This window comes from Eucyclogobius newberryi, unplaced genomic scaffold (assembly GCF_026437365.1).
Source record: "Eucyclogobius newberryi isolate DKJ021-1_F unplaced genomic scaffold, fEucNew1.0.hap1 SCAF_121, whole genome shotgun sequence".
Classification (NCBI taxonomy): Eukaryota; Metazoa; Chordata; class Actinopteri; order Gobiiformes; family Gobiidae; genus Eucyclogobius; species Eucyclogobius newberryi.
The window spans coordinates 247,353-262,528 of record NW_027315748.1 but is presented as its reverse complement, the minus strand read 5'-3'; the positions used below and the strand labels follow the sequence as shown (position 1 = coordinate 262,528).

Below are 15,176 nucleotides of genomic sequence, written 5' to 3'. Positions count from 1 at the left end.
GTCGGAAAAGAGTCGTGAGAGAGCAGAATAATCCTAAAGTAATCCTTCAATTTAAAACTGAGAGTGAGTTAGGAAAAATTGGAATCTTGGCGCTGTCAAGGGAGATAAAGAAGATATTGGGGGATGTAGCATTTGCCAGTGTTGAGAGATGGTAATCTACTGATTGTGTGTGATTCGGAGGCGCAGAAAAACTCAGCAATGCAGATTAGTAGCATTGGAAAGATGGCTGTAAGTGAGTTTAAGGTTGTTGGAGAAAGGAAAGGAGCACGTGGAGTAGTCACAGGAATCCCCCTGGATGAAGATCTGAATAAGTTTAAAAACAGTTTGGGTGCAGGGGTGGATTCTGTTAAGAGATTGATGAGATGGAGTGATGGCCAAAGAATTCAGAGCATGTCGGTTTTATTGGAATTTTAAGATGTGCTTCCTGAGAGAGTGAAGGTCGGCTGTTTGAGTTTCCTGGTAAGAGAATATGTCCCTCCTCCACTCCGGTGCTACAAGTGTCAGCTTTATGGCCACGGTGTAAAGAGGCAAGCAGAAATGTTTAAAATGTGGAGGTGAACATAAGATTGAAGAATGTGAGGAAAATGCTCAGATTAAGTGCTGTAATTGTGGGGGACAGCACACTGCGACGTTTGGTGGATGTGAGGTAAGAAAGAAAGCTGTACAAATTGAAAAGGTAAAAATGTTGAATAACATCTCGTATGCAGAAGCTGCAACGAAGGTCCAAATACAGAAACGAGGAAACACTGCTGACACCAGTGTTGTTCCAAAAAGAGGAGGAACAAGTATAGTACTTGCTGTTGATGACTTGGTAGTATTTTTGTCTTATGTGATAAATTGCTCTGAACAAGTCAAACGTAAACCAGACAAAGCTAAGATGATAGTAGAGGGGGCGGAGAAATTCTTGGGTGCTAAAGGTATCTCTTGGGAGCTAATGAACAAAAGGTTAGAGGGGAACAGTAAGGCAGGAGGAGAAACAAGTGAGAAGACCTGATTATACTGCAGTGGAATGCCAGGAGTCTCATTGCAAATGGACAGGAATTTAAAGGATATGTACAAGATAGTAAGGTGAAACCGGATGTCATTTGTGTTCAAGAAACCTGGCTAAAGCCAACATTAGATTTTGTTATTAGAGGGTACGAGTGTGTTCGAAGGGATAGGCAAGGAGGAAATGGTGGAGGATGTGCAATATTTATCAGGAATGGGATCAGTATAGAGTTTTAAGTAAAGGGAAAGAATTAGAATTCATTGTGATAGAAGTGTGGGGGAGAGTTCTTCTATTAAGAGTGCTTTTTAAACTTCCTATAAGTTATCTATCCTTTTCCTCTGAATCTACCTGCGTTGCAACAACAAAATTTCCCCATGTGTGGACAAAAAAGGAATATCTTATCTCATCTTAAGCGTTTAACACTGGAGGGTCTGCAGGATTTTATGGTTCATCTTGAGGGCAAATCTACATGTTGTGGTCATTTTAATGCTCATAGTACGTTGTGGGCATAATGATGAGAATGGGTTGGTGATAGAGGATTTAATGGATATGAAGGGTCTTGTATGTTTGAATGACGGGAGTGGAACTAGATTTAATGCAAGGAATGGAACAAAATCAGCCCATCATATTGCTGGGATGAGCACCTGGGTCGTTGATAAGGAGTGATCACTACCCAATAAAAACAGATAAGTTTTAATTATGAGAGTGCACGGAAGGAATAAGTAGGTGGTGTTTTAAAGGAATAGACTGGAATAAATTCAGGGTCATTTGTGAAAATGAAATGGAGAAAGCACAGTTTGGGCTCTGGAACCCATCTCCTCGAGAGGGGCTGGACGCTCCACTTCTCTGGTGTTGCCCGCGGGGAGAGGCGGCGGGCTGGTGTGGGCTTGCTGATAGCCCCTCAGCTCAGCCGCCACGTGTTGGAGTTTACCCCGGTGAACGAGAGGGTCGCGTCCCTCCGCCTTCGGGTGGGGGACAGGTCTCTCACTGTTGTGGCGGCCTACGGGCCGAACAGCAGTGCAGAGTACCCGGCCTTCTTGGAGTCCTTGGGAGGGGTACTGGACAGTGCACCGACCGGGGACTCTGTTGTTCTACTGGGGGACTTCAACGCCCACGTGGGCAATGACAGTGACACCTGGAGAGGGGTGATCGGGAAGAACGGCTTCCCCGATCTGAACCCGAGCGGTGTTCAGTTATTGGACTTCTGTGCTAGCCACGGATTGTCCATAACGAACACCATGTTCAAGCACAAGGGTGTCCATCAGTGCACATGGCACCAGGACACCCTAGGCCGGAGGTCAATGATCGACTTTGTTGTCGTGTCATCAGACCTCCGGCCGCGTGTCTTGGACACTCGGGTGAAGAGAGGGGCAGAGTTGTCAACCGATCACCACCTGGTGGTGAGTTGGATCCGCTGGCGGAGGAGGAAGCCGGACAGACTTGGCAGACCCAAGCGCATTGTGAGGGTCTGTTGGGAACGTCTAGTGGAGCCCTCTGTCAGTAGGGTATTCAACTCGCACCTCCGGGAGAGCTTCTCCCATGTCCCGGGGGAGGCTGGGGACATTGAGTCCGAGTGGACCATGTTCTCCGCCTCCATTGTTGATGCGGCTACTCGGGGCTGTGGTCGCAAGGTCTCCGGTGCCTGTCGTGGCGGCAACCCCCGAACCCGGTGGTGGACACCGGAAGTAAGGGATGCCGTCAGACTGAAGAAGGAGGCCTATCAGGCCACTCTAGCTTGTAGGTCTCCGGAGGTCATCGACGGGTACCGGCAGGCCAAGCGAGCCGCGGCCCGTGCTGTCGCAGAGGCAAAAACCCGGGCCTGGGAGGAGTTCGGGGAGGCCATGGAGGAGGACTATCGGTCGGCACCAAAGAAATTCTGGCAAACCGTCCGGCGCCTCAGGAGGGGGAAGCAGTGTCTCACCAACACCGTTTACGGTGCGGGTGGAGACCTGCTGACCTCGACTGGGGATGTCGTCGGACGGTGGAAGGAATACTTTGAGGATCTCCTTAATCCCTCAGTCACGTCTTCCGAAGAGGAAGTAGAGACCGGGGACTCGGAGGCTGGCTCATCCATCAGCCAAGCTGAAGTCACTGAGGTTGTTCGCAAACTCCTCGGTGGCAGGGCTCCGGGGGTGGATGAAATCCGCCCTGAGTACCTAAAGTATCTGGATGTTGTAGGACTGTCTTGGTTGACACGTCTCTGCAACATCGCGTGGCGTTCGGGGACCGTGCCTCTGGACTGGCAGACCGGGGTGGTGGTCCCTCTGTTCAAGAAGGGGGACCGGAGGGTGTGTTCCAACTACAGAGGGATCACACTCCTCAGCCTCCCGGGTAAGGTCTATTCCAAGGTACTGGAGAGGAGAATCCGACCGATAGTCGAACCTCGGATTCAGGAGGAGCAGAGTGGTTTTCGTCCCGGTCGTGGAACACTGGACCAGCTCTATACCCTCCATCGGGTGCTCGAGGGTTCATGGGAGTTTGCCCAACCAGTCCACATGTGCTTTGTGGATCTGGAGAAGGCTTTCGACCGTGTCCCTCGGGGTGTCCTTTGGGGGGTGCTCCGGGAGTACGGGGTCCGGGGCCCTTTGCTCAGGGCTGTCCGGTCCCTGTATGACCGGAGCAGGAGCTGTGTTCGCATTGCCGGCAGTAAGTCAGACCTGTTCCCAGTGCATGTTGGACTCCTCCAGGGCTGCCCTTTGTCACCGGTTCTGTTCATAATTTTTATGGACAGAATTTCTAGGCGCAGTCAGGGGTCGGAGGGTGTCCGGTTTGGGGACCACAGGATCTCATCTCTGCTGTTTGCAGACGATGTTGTCCTGATGGCTCCATCAAACCCGGACCTGCAACATGCACTGGGACGGTTTGCAGCCGAGTGTGAAGCGGCTGGGATGAGAATCAGCACCTCTAAATCCGAGGCCATGGTTCTCGACCGGAAAAAGGTGGCTTGCCCTCTTCAGGTGGGTGGGGTGTCCTTGCCCCAAGTGGAGGAGTTCAAGTATCTCGGGGTCTTGTTCACGAGTGAGGGAAGGATGGAGCGTGAGATCGACAGGCGGATCGGTGCAGCGGCTGCAGTGATGCAGTCGCTGCATCGGACCGTTGTGGTGAAGAGGGAGCTGAGCCGAAAGGCAAAGCTCTCGATTTACCGGTCGGTCTATGTTCCTACCCTCACCTATGGTCATGAGCTTTGGGTAGTGACCGAAAGAACAAGATCGCGGATACAAGCGGTCGAAATGAGTTTCCTCCGCCGTGTGGCTGGACGCTCCCTTAGAGATAAGGTGAGGAGCTCGGCCACACGGGGGGAGCTCGGAGTAGAGCCGCTGCTCCTCCACGTCGAGAGGAGCCAGCTGAGGTGGCTCGGGCATCTGTTCCGGATGCCTCCTGGGCGCCTCCCTCGGGAGGTGTTTCAGGCATGTCCCACCGGGAAGAGGCCCCGGGGAAGACCCAGGACACGCTGGAGAGACTATGTCTCTCGGCTGGCCTGGGAACGCCTCGGGATCCCCCCGGAGGAGTTAGAGGAAGTGTCTGGGGAGAAGGAAGTCTGTGAGTCCCTGCTCAGACTGCTGCCCCCGCGACCCGGCCCCGGATAAAGCGGTAGAAGATGGATGGATGGATGGAAATGGAGAAAGTAAATGTGGATGTAAACTTATTTGTGTCTCGCGATTGTGAGAGCAGCAAAGCAGACAATAAGGAAGAGCAAAGGTAAGCAAAACCGAAAGATTGTCCCTTGGTGGTCTGAAGAATGCACAAATGCCATTCGAGCGAGGAATAAAGCATTTAAAGTATTGAAAAGAAATGATTGTTTTCAAAATTATATTGATTATAAAAAGAAAATGGCAATGGTAAAAAGAACGGTAAAAGGAGAAAGAGTATTGGAGAGGTTACTGTGACACGCTTGGTAGACAATCATCGGTAGGTCAGGTTTGGGGAACAATTAAAAGAATGGCTGGTATTAATAAAAGTTTTAGTTACCCAGTGATGAAAAATGGAGAAGAAGTAGTTCTAGATAATGCAAATAAAGCTGAGTTGTTAGCTAGGCAATATGTAAAAGTTAATAGTCGGGAAAATCTGAGTGTAGAGGAAAAGAGAGCAAGAAGAAAGATTGTGGGAAATAACACCAATAGATTAGATGATATCAGTGACTATGATAGTGCAATTAATGTTGAATTTACAATGAAGGAACTCAATGACGCTTTAAATAAGTATGAAAAGATGAAGTTATTGTATGTTGAAGAACCTCAGTGGAAAAAGTAAAGCCTTAATTTTACAGTTGTATAATAAAGTGTGGATGGAGAATTCCTACCAGACCAGTAGAAGGAGGCAGTAATAGTACCAAATTGTAAACCAGGTAAGGATCCCAGCTTGGCAGTGAGCTATAGACCTAGAGCCTTGACATCGCATGTAGGGAAACTAATGGAAAAAATGATCAATGAAAGACTATGCTATATTTTGGAAAAAAATGAAATGATTAAAAGCCACCAGTCTGGATTTAGGAAAGGCAGGAGTACAATAGACCCAGCAGTTATTTTGGAAAATGAAATTAGAAAAGCCCAAGTGAATAAGGAGTGTGTTGTTGCAGTATTTTTTGACATTGAAAAAGCTGATGATATGATGTGGAGGGAGGGGCTAATTATAAGGTTGCATCAGATGGGAATAAGAGGCAAGATGTTAGGATGGGTTAGGAATTTTTTGGTAGGAATATTTCAGTGCGTGTGGGGAAAGATTTTAGCTCAAAGTATGACATCAAAAATGGTACGCCACAGGGGAGTGTAGTGGGCCCGGTGCTGTTTTCTATTATGAATAATGAAATATTTTGTAATGTGGAAGGCCCTATAGGGGTCTCTCTTTTTGCAGATGATGGAGTAATGTGGAAGAGAGGTAGAAATATTGAATATACTGGGGGGAAATTGCAACAAGCCAAACATAAAGTGGAAACATGGACAATTAAGTGGGGATTTAGATTTTCTGTAAATAAGACAAAAACAATGTTTTTTACGAGTGTGAGTTTAAGTATTTGGGGTTGTGGTTTGACACTATATTGACATGGGGAGTGCATATAAGTAAAACAGTAGAGAAGTGTAAAAAAGTGGTAAACATTATGAGGTGCTTGAGAGGACGGGAGTGGGGACGGGAGTGGGGAGCTAGCCGGAAATGCCTGAAGGTAATATATATGGCTCTGATCAGATCATCGATTGACTATGGGTGTATTGTATATTGCTCAGCTTCAAGGAGTAATCTAAAAAAAATAGATATAGTTCAGAACCAAGCTTTAAGAGTGTGTTGTGGGGCGATGAGGTCAACTCCAGTAGATGCACTCCAAGTTGAAAAGGGGGAGATGCCTCTAGATAGCAGAAGAGAGCAGATGATTCTAACATATTGGGTTAATTTACAAGGACATAGTGTAAGCCACCCAGGACTAAATGTACTAAAACCATGTCAGGAAAAAGAAAAAGCACAGTTCACCAGCTTTGGGTGGATAGGAGAGAGTGAAGCTCAAATAAATAGGAATTAACCAGCTGAACGTGAGCCCGACAGTTCCAAACTCTAATGTCCCTCCATGGTTTCTGAAAGAGCCTGGGGTAGATCTGAGTTTGTTGAGAAGAAAGAAATGTAGTAGTGTTAATGTGAACGGGTACATAAATAGAGAGTATTCAGAAAATCTAGTAATTTACACTGATGCATCAAAGTTAACTAGTGGTAAGGTTGGAGTAGCTTTTGTCATCCATGATATAGACATTGTTGTAAAAAAAAGAGTAAGTGATTACATAGCTGTGTAAACAGCAGAACTGTTGGCTGTGCTTTTGGCACTAAACTGGAGGAGGAAAATGGGCAAGAGAAAAATCTAGTTGCATCAGATTCAAGTAGAGCAATAACAAGTATTAAACATTTGAGCTCGGAAACCAGACAAGACGTAATCTGTGAAATAGGACAAGTGCTAGAAAGAATAAACAGACAAGGGAAACAAGTAACCCTTTTGTGGGTCCCAGCTCACATAGGGGTGGAAGGGAACGAGCTGGCACATAAATATGCAAAAGGAGGAGCTACAAAAGCAGAGGTGGACATCCCCATTTTGCATTGTAAAACAGAAATCAAAACCACAATTATGGAAGAAGTTAGGAAACGATGGCAGAGGAGATGGGTTGCTTGCTCCTCCCCCTGCACAGCTGGACAATGCCCTGCACCCGTCCCTCTTCACACCTCTGCTCCAGCTCATCAGCTCCCCACTTCGCCTGGACTCACCCATCCCCCCAGCACACAGTCCCCCTGCCAACCACTGACTCTCTCAACAGCACAGGTGAGGAGAGAGCTGAAGAGGATTAAAGTGAGGAGGGCAGCAGGACCTGACGGCATCAGCCCCAGGCTCCTTAAGTCCTGCGCAGATGAACTGTGTGGAGTTATGGAGCATGTCTTCAACATGAGCCTGAAGCTCAGGGTGGTACCACAGGTCTGAAGACCTCCTGTCTGGTACCTGTGCCCAAGACACCGCGCGCCAAAGACTTCAACAGCTTCAGGCCGGTGGCTCTCACGTCCCACCTGATGAAGACACTGGAGCGGCTGGTCCTGGACCACCTCCGCTCCACCGTGAGCCCAGCCATGGACCCGCTGCAGTTTGCATACCGGCATCGGAGTGGAGGACGCCGTCATCTCCCTGCTGCACCGCTCTCTCTCTCACCTGGAGAAACCTGGCAGCTCTGTGAGGATCCTGTTCTTTGATCTCTCCAGCTCCTTCAACGCCATCCAGCCGCTGCTCCTGAGGGACAAGCTTGATCCTGGACTACCTCACAGAGGCACTGTCATTTTGCCTTTTTTCTTCACCCTCTACACTGCAGACCTCAGACACGACACGGACAGCTGTGTCCTGCAGAAGTTCTCTGACCACTCTGCCATCATCGGACTAATCACAGACGACGATGATGCAGGGGACTGGACTGGTACAGGACTTTGTGGACTGGTGTCAGCGGAACCACCTCCTCATCAACGCGGGGAAGACCAAGGAGATGGTGGTGGACTTCCACAGAGGCCACCCCACTGCCCCCTCACCAGTGAACATCCAGGACGGGACAAACTGAACTGGACTCATAACACAGACGCACTGTACAGGAAGAGCCAGAGTCGGCTCTACCTCATGAGACTCAGGTCTTTTGGAGTGACAGGGCCACTCCTGAAAACCTTCTCTGACTCTGTGGTGGCATCAGCTCCTGTAGGTGTGGCCTGCTGGAGCAGCAGCATCACAGAGAGGGAGAGGAAGAGACTGGACAAAGTCTTTAAGAAGTCCCGCTCCGTCCTGGGCTGTGCTCTGGACTCGGTGCAGGAGGTGGGGGACAGAAGGGTCCTGACTAGATTCACATCTATGCTGGACCATGAGTGTCGCCCCCTGCAGGACACTCTGTCCGCTCTGGAGAGCAGCTTCAGAGAGACTGATCCAACCTCGCTGTGTGAGGGAGAGGTTTCACAGGTCTTTCCTTCCTGCTGCTGTCAGACTGTATAACAAACACTGCTAGCCCTGAACATGTGCAATACTGATTTAACCATGTGCAATACTGTCATATTCATGTGCAATTACTGTCATACTCACACGCAATTAGTTTCATTCATGTGCATACAACTGATGTAAATAAGAGTGTTTACTTTACCATTATTATTAGTATTATTTGTCTTATGCCTGCTACTTTTATTTCTATTATTATTATTATTATTATTATTATTATTATTATTATTATTATTATTATTATTATTATTATTATTTTATCTTTATTTTTATTTTTCTGCCCTCCATTCCCTATTAAGATATGAGAGGACCTGTTTACAAGGTTTTGTTAATAAGAGTTTTTGTTTATAAGAGTTCTTCTATTAAGAGTGTTTTTTTTAACTTCCTATAAGTTATCTGTCCTTTCCCCCTGTATCTACTGTGTTGTAACACCCACATTTCCCCATGTGTGGACATTAAAGGCATATCTTATCTTATCTTGCCTCAAAGGCCGGTTTTTCTATATTATACAAACGAGAGCAGAGGGGAGAACAAGAGAGTGGAGCAGTAAGAGCCGCAGAGAGGAGGACGTTCTGACGTGTCTGAGGTTGGGACACACAGGGCTGAATGACACCCTCAGAATAATAGGGAAACATTGAACAGGGGAGTGCGAGCGCTGCAGAGTCCAAGAGACAGTGGAGCATGTCATTATTCATTGCCCGAAATATCAACAGCAAAGACAAATTGTGAGAGAGAGTATGTGAACATGGGATTAGATTTAGTATCAAGGAATGATTGCTGAACATCTCACAAGAGGTTATAGTAAAGGTACTCCTTATGTACCTTAAGTCAACAGGATCAATGGGGAGGATTTAAGGACTGTTGGGGCCTTCCCAACCCACACTCCATACCGGCCGGTGGCGGTAATGGTGGTGGCACCTTTAGTTGCGTGCCAACTGCTGATAAACAATACTAGAAGAAGAAGAAGAAGAAGAAGAAGAAGAAGAAGAAGAAGAAGTACTTCCGTGAGTTAGGCGTGTATGATCTAGTGCCTGCCATGCTGCTGGACTCGCTGCTTAAACCCGCGACCTACAACGACTCCAACTCAACATAGCCGAAGGTAAGTGAAGAATGACATTATATTTGTAAAGGAATGTGTTTCCTTCACTTATATCCGGTGTTTAGGCCATAGTTTTAACTTGTTTGTGACGTTAGCTAGTCGGCTAACGCTAGTCGGCTAACGCTAGTCGGCTAACGCTAGTCGGCTAACGCTACAAACGTAAAACAACAACACTAATGAAGTGAACTCTTTTTATCGGTTCGGCTGGATGTGAAGTGAATTACTGAGAGTGTGTTTCTACTATTATTTTACATGTTTATTGCTTTTTATGAAAGATATACACGTTTTTACCGTTGTCCCAGCAACAATACATAGCTTCACGCTGACGTCGTCATCCGGGTCACTTGACCTAGTAACGGGGGCATTCAGTTTGCGAGGGGGAAACAACACCATAACTACCGCGTGTCACGTGGTTACGCAGAGCATTTGGAGCATCAGTGATTTGAACATCCCAAAACTGAGCAACTTTTTGAGATCGATCAGAATGACAGTTAGCTTACTCGGTATCAAGGTTTTGTGAGGGGGCAGTGACCCGGATGTTGTGACGTCATCTGAAGCTATGTATCGTCTCAGTAGAAGTGCATGTGACACACTGAATGGACAGTCCACTCTCGATGCACTTGGACAGATCTTCTTCTTCAAAGACAGAGAAGTCTCCTCAGGGGTCTTTCGTGTTCCTGTAAATGAATAAATCTTGTAAATGATTCATCAACTTAACTGCATTGATGACATCAGTAATAAGCCCTCACTTCCTCTGTTGTGCTGCAGTCTTTGTTTAGTGCAACGCGTACATCCATGGATTTGCTCTTCCATGACAGATGTAACCTAAAGCATTGTTTATTATTTTCTGATCGGATGTTGCATCCCGATCAGTGATCGGATATACATTTTACTCTTACTAGTTTGATCAGCGTTATACATTTCAAGCTTATTATTAGTCTCTCTCCTCCGTATAACACATGAATGGATCATGACATTTTACTGCCCACACTTTACGGCAGTTAACTTGCATCATGGATCAATCATCTGCATGTCCAGGGAATTTCGCGGACACCACACAGCAGAGAGCATCTTAACAGATTAAGGAAAAAATGCTCAATAACTGGGGCATCGACAAGCAACGAGTCGGTGTAATTTTGCGTGACAAGCGCTGCTAATATGAAGAAAGCTATGTGTGAGACGGGAGTGCGGAGTGTGCGCTGCGTCGCACATTCTGGCCATCTCTGCGTACAGAACTTGCTTTCCCAACACGGCGTGATAGACACCGTGGCTACTGCGAGGATGAGTGTAGGTCGCTTCAAACACTGGCCCCTGGCCTACTCTCGACTCGAAAACAGATGGATTTCATCAAGAAAAACATACGTTTTATTATTTAAGCCCAAGAGTATTAAGAGTGCAGTTCTGAAAAGCACATTATGGCCTTACTTTATGACACTGTTGCAATTTTAATACACTTTGTTTATTTGTTTACATGCTTCTGGGGATTTTAAGTTGAGCTGCTTTTTTATTTAATTCAAATTCTGCACTATTATTTCTTATTCAAGCTAGCTCAAAAAAGGTGCACTGTTAAAGTGTTAAAAAATAAAATAAAAACTGCGACAACCTGCATTTGTGCATTTAAATTTTTTTTTTACTGTACTTGGGAAAGAAATCCCGCACACTGTCTTACTTGCGAATAAAAATGTATTGGTAAAGAGGCAACGTTTCGGCAACTGGGCCTTCGTCAGGCAAATGGCTAACTGAGGATGGGACAGAGGTTTAAATAGGAGTGGCCTAAAAAATAGGAGTGGCCAATCACAGATGTTAAAGGTCCCATAACATGCAAAATCGACTTTTCAGAGCTTTTAACCTTCTTACATTGCTATTTGTGCTTCATATTTGTCCAGAGTGTTTTTTTGATTGATTCCCGCAGTGTTTAGCTATATTACAGACTATTTCCTTTCCACAAATCTCCAAACTGACGGGCGGTGGGGCAAGACCGCGTCATAAGGGCAAGCACGCGTCATTAGCCCCCCTCACCCCCCGCCTGCCGCCTCCCGCCCCCTTCCCCCCGGCTCCGCGCTGCTGTCTCCCTTCAAGCTCATTCCGGAGTTTTTCTGCTTCGATTTACGAGGAAACACGGCTCAAAGAGGCCCAAAACGTCATTAATGATATCGCACTCTTTACTCTTATCACAATGGTGAAGGTTTATGTGGCACTTGATGCAGCAACCGGGAAAATAAACGGAGAGAAGTTCTATCCGATACGAAAAACCAGGAAATAAGAGCGCGATGGACATAAGACTTTTTTATCCATCTCTATCTCTGTAGATAGATAGATAGATAGATAGATAGATAGATAGATAGATAGATAGATAGATTCTCCTCACTCATTCGCGCGGAGCTGCGCAGCGCGGAGCAGACAGCTGTGGGGCTACGTCACGGGTGGGCGGGGCACACACGCTCTCTGAGACTACGTCACGGGTTGGGCGGGGGAGCCAGATCGCTCTTCGCAAGGTTGGGGGCGAATATCAAACCAAGCCGTTTGCATTTCCGGGTTGGTGAGGGGGTCCAAGGTCTGGGTGATATTTCTTAACTATTATGTTAAGGCTGTTGCACAACCCTTATTATTACCAATTATACACTAGACTACACTAGACTACGAAACGTGAAAAAAAGCATGTTATGGCACCTTTAATCACAAAACGATAGACAAATAGTGACACCTCATGATGAATTACACATACGTCAAAAATAGTATTAATCACTATTTTTTGAAGGCCCAGTTGCCGAAACGTTGTCTCTTTACCAATACATTTTTATTTGCAAGTAAGACAGTGCGCAGGATTTCTATTATTATTATTATTATTATTATTATTTTATATATATATATATAATTCCACAAATGTTCCCAATCATTGTGTTCACACGTGCTATCACAGGCAACACAACACCGCTCTGTGACGAGTTCTTGCTGGTTTGCTCACGGCAACAAACCACACTTTTTTGTAGCTGCTGTGAACAGCTGCAAGTTCCCCGAGTTGATCTGGCGCTGTACTCACACCACGTTTGTGAAATATGTTTGCTCATGTAACGGTTATATGATTAAATCCCACGGGCGCATACATGGATGCGCCCGTGGGTAAAACAAAACTAATCAAATGTGTGGTGATTTTCATAGCTTACGATGCCCACAAATGTTTTTTTCCCCGCAGCTTTTGAGTTTGCTCTCACAATTTGACATTCTCGAAACATACGGCCAGTAAATATGCAATAAAATGTTTAAGGTCTGGTTTTCATTATTTTGAAATCCAGGTCGAGTTACCGGAAACACACATTTTTTTCTTCTTATGAAGCTCTCTCAGGTGTGAACTGTTGCCCAGTCAAGTGACCCAAACTGCCATTTTAGAGCCAATTACCTTCCCAGGAATGTTGTGTAGAAGCATTGCGACTCCTGCTGACCAATTTGTTCCATAACTAAAATATATTTTGTCTCCCCAACATTTTTCATCAGTGTTTTTGGTGTGTGTCTCTTGAAGAAGAAAACGATGTGCTTTGGTTTTAGTCGAGTCTCTCAAACCCCGAGCATTGAGAGACGCCTGCCGTGTGGGGCGGGCTGCGGCCTCATGAGTTTGAGTCCGGCTTTCACCTGTTTGCTGCATGTCGTTCCCCAGTCTCATTCCCATTTCCCACTGCACTGTCCTGTCAAAGCCTACAGGCCCAAAAAAACTCTGGAAAAAAAAGTACTCAGAATGTGAAATACAAAGGATCAAACATGACTCTCCCACTTTACCCTCATTCACACAAACACATTTAATTGTTAAATTAAATCAATGTGTTACATTCATTAAATGTTGAATGTAAACATGTTTGAATGACAGAGCTCTGGCTAGACTTGTTTGATGCTGTCGGTCCCCACCCAAAGCCAGAGCCTGTTATACTGTCCACATTCTTATAGAAACAGTAAAGTTCTGTTCGTTTCATAACTCACTGAAGCTTGTGAAAATGACTTATTTTTTTCCATGACAACACCACTCTCAATGGTGATAAGGAATTGACAAAAGTATAAGTTATTTATTTAACCCTATTATTACTTAACATCTTCTTTTTCTGTGTTCATGGCAGATCTAAAAGTCCATCAGAAGAATGGGGTTCACCTGTGACCAGTGTGGAAAGACATGGAGCTGTTCTTCTGCGCTCAAGAAACACTACAGAACTCACACAGGAGAAAAACCATACGAGTGTGACCAGTGTGGAAACAGTTTTCCTACAGCAAGAGCTCTCAAAATACACACTAGTATCCACACTGGAGAGAAATCTTACAACTGTGATGTTTGTGAGACGGCATTTTCAAGCTCAAGCTACTTAAAAAAACACATGAGAATCCACACTGGAGAGAAACCTTACAGCTGTGATGTTTGTCAGAAGACATTTTCAAGCTCAAGCTACTTAAAAAAACACATGAGAATCCACACTGGAGAGAAACCTTACTGCTGTGATGTTTGTCAGAAGACATTTTCAAGCTCAAGCAGCTTAATAACACACATGAGAGTCCACACTGGAGATAAACCTTACAGCTGTGATGTTTGTGAGAAGACATTTTCAAGCTCAAGCAGCTTAACATCACACATGAGAGTCCACACTGGAGAAAAACCTTACAGCTGTAATGTTTGTGAGACGGCATTTTCCCAGTCAAGCAGCTTAACATCACACATGAGAATCCACACTGGAGAGAAACCTTTTAAGTGTGACCAGTGTGAAAAGGCTTTTAGAACATCACCTGAGCTCTCGAATCACTACACAACCCACACAGGAATAACACTAAATGAGTGTGACCAGTGTAGAAACAGTTTTTCTACAGCAAGCGCTCTCAAAAGGCACACCAGAATCCACACTGGAGAGAAACCTTACAGCTGTGATGTTTGTGAGACGGCATTTTCCCAGTCAAGCAACTTAATAGCACACATGAGAATCCACACTGGAGAAAAACCTTACAGCTGTGATTTTTGTGAGAAGGCATTTTCAAGCTCAAGCTGCTTAATAAAACACATGAGAATCCACACTGGAGAGAAACCTTACAGCTGTGATGTTTGTCAGAAGGCATTTTTCCAGTCAGGCAACTTAACATCACACATGAGAATCCACACTGGAGAGAAACCTTACAGCTGTAATGTTTGTCAGAAGGCATTTTTCCACTCAGGCAGCTTAATAAAACACATGAGAGTCCACACTGTTGAAAAGCCTTAGCGGCTAAGGCTTTTATCAGATGCATGTGTTTTCATATCAAACGCCTGCTAATGTTCATGTTTTACCATAAATGAGCTCATCATCTGGACACTTTTTTTTTCCCCCCAACTCCTTCAAGAGTCATTCTCAATATGTGGATGTAGTCTGAGAATGCAAATATTTATTCTACTCTATGAAGGGTGTTTACAATTTCACTTGAGATTACTCTCCTTTGTATCCTAACTGTAAAGGGCTATCAAAACCCTTTTGTTAGCTGATGTTAGCTCCCTCATCACTGAGTACCTGATTAGCGTCAGAATGGACAGGGCTTTTCCCGCCCCATGGCTTCAAGACACTATTGTATGCGACCGGTATGTTTAACGTTAAATTTCTATTCAA

The 15,176-nt window shown here is 45.6% G+C and overlaps 1 pseudogene; it reads left to right on the top strand.

Moving 5' to 3' along the window:
- The window catches only part of LOC140357026 (uncharacterized), a 29,138-nt pseudogene extending 14,271 nt beyond the window's left edge, over window positions 1-14,867 (top strand).
- The last annotated feature ends 309 nt before the right edge of the window (window positions 14,868-15,176 follow it).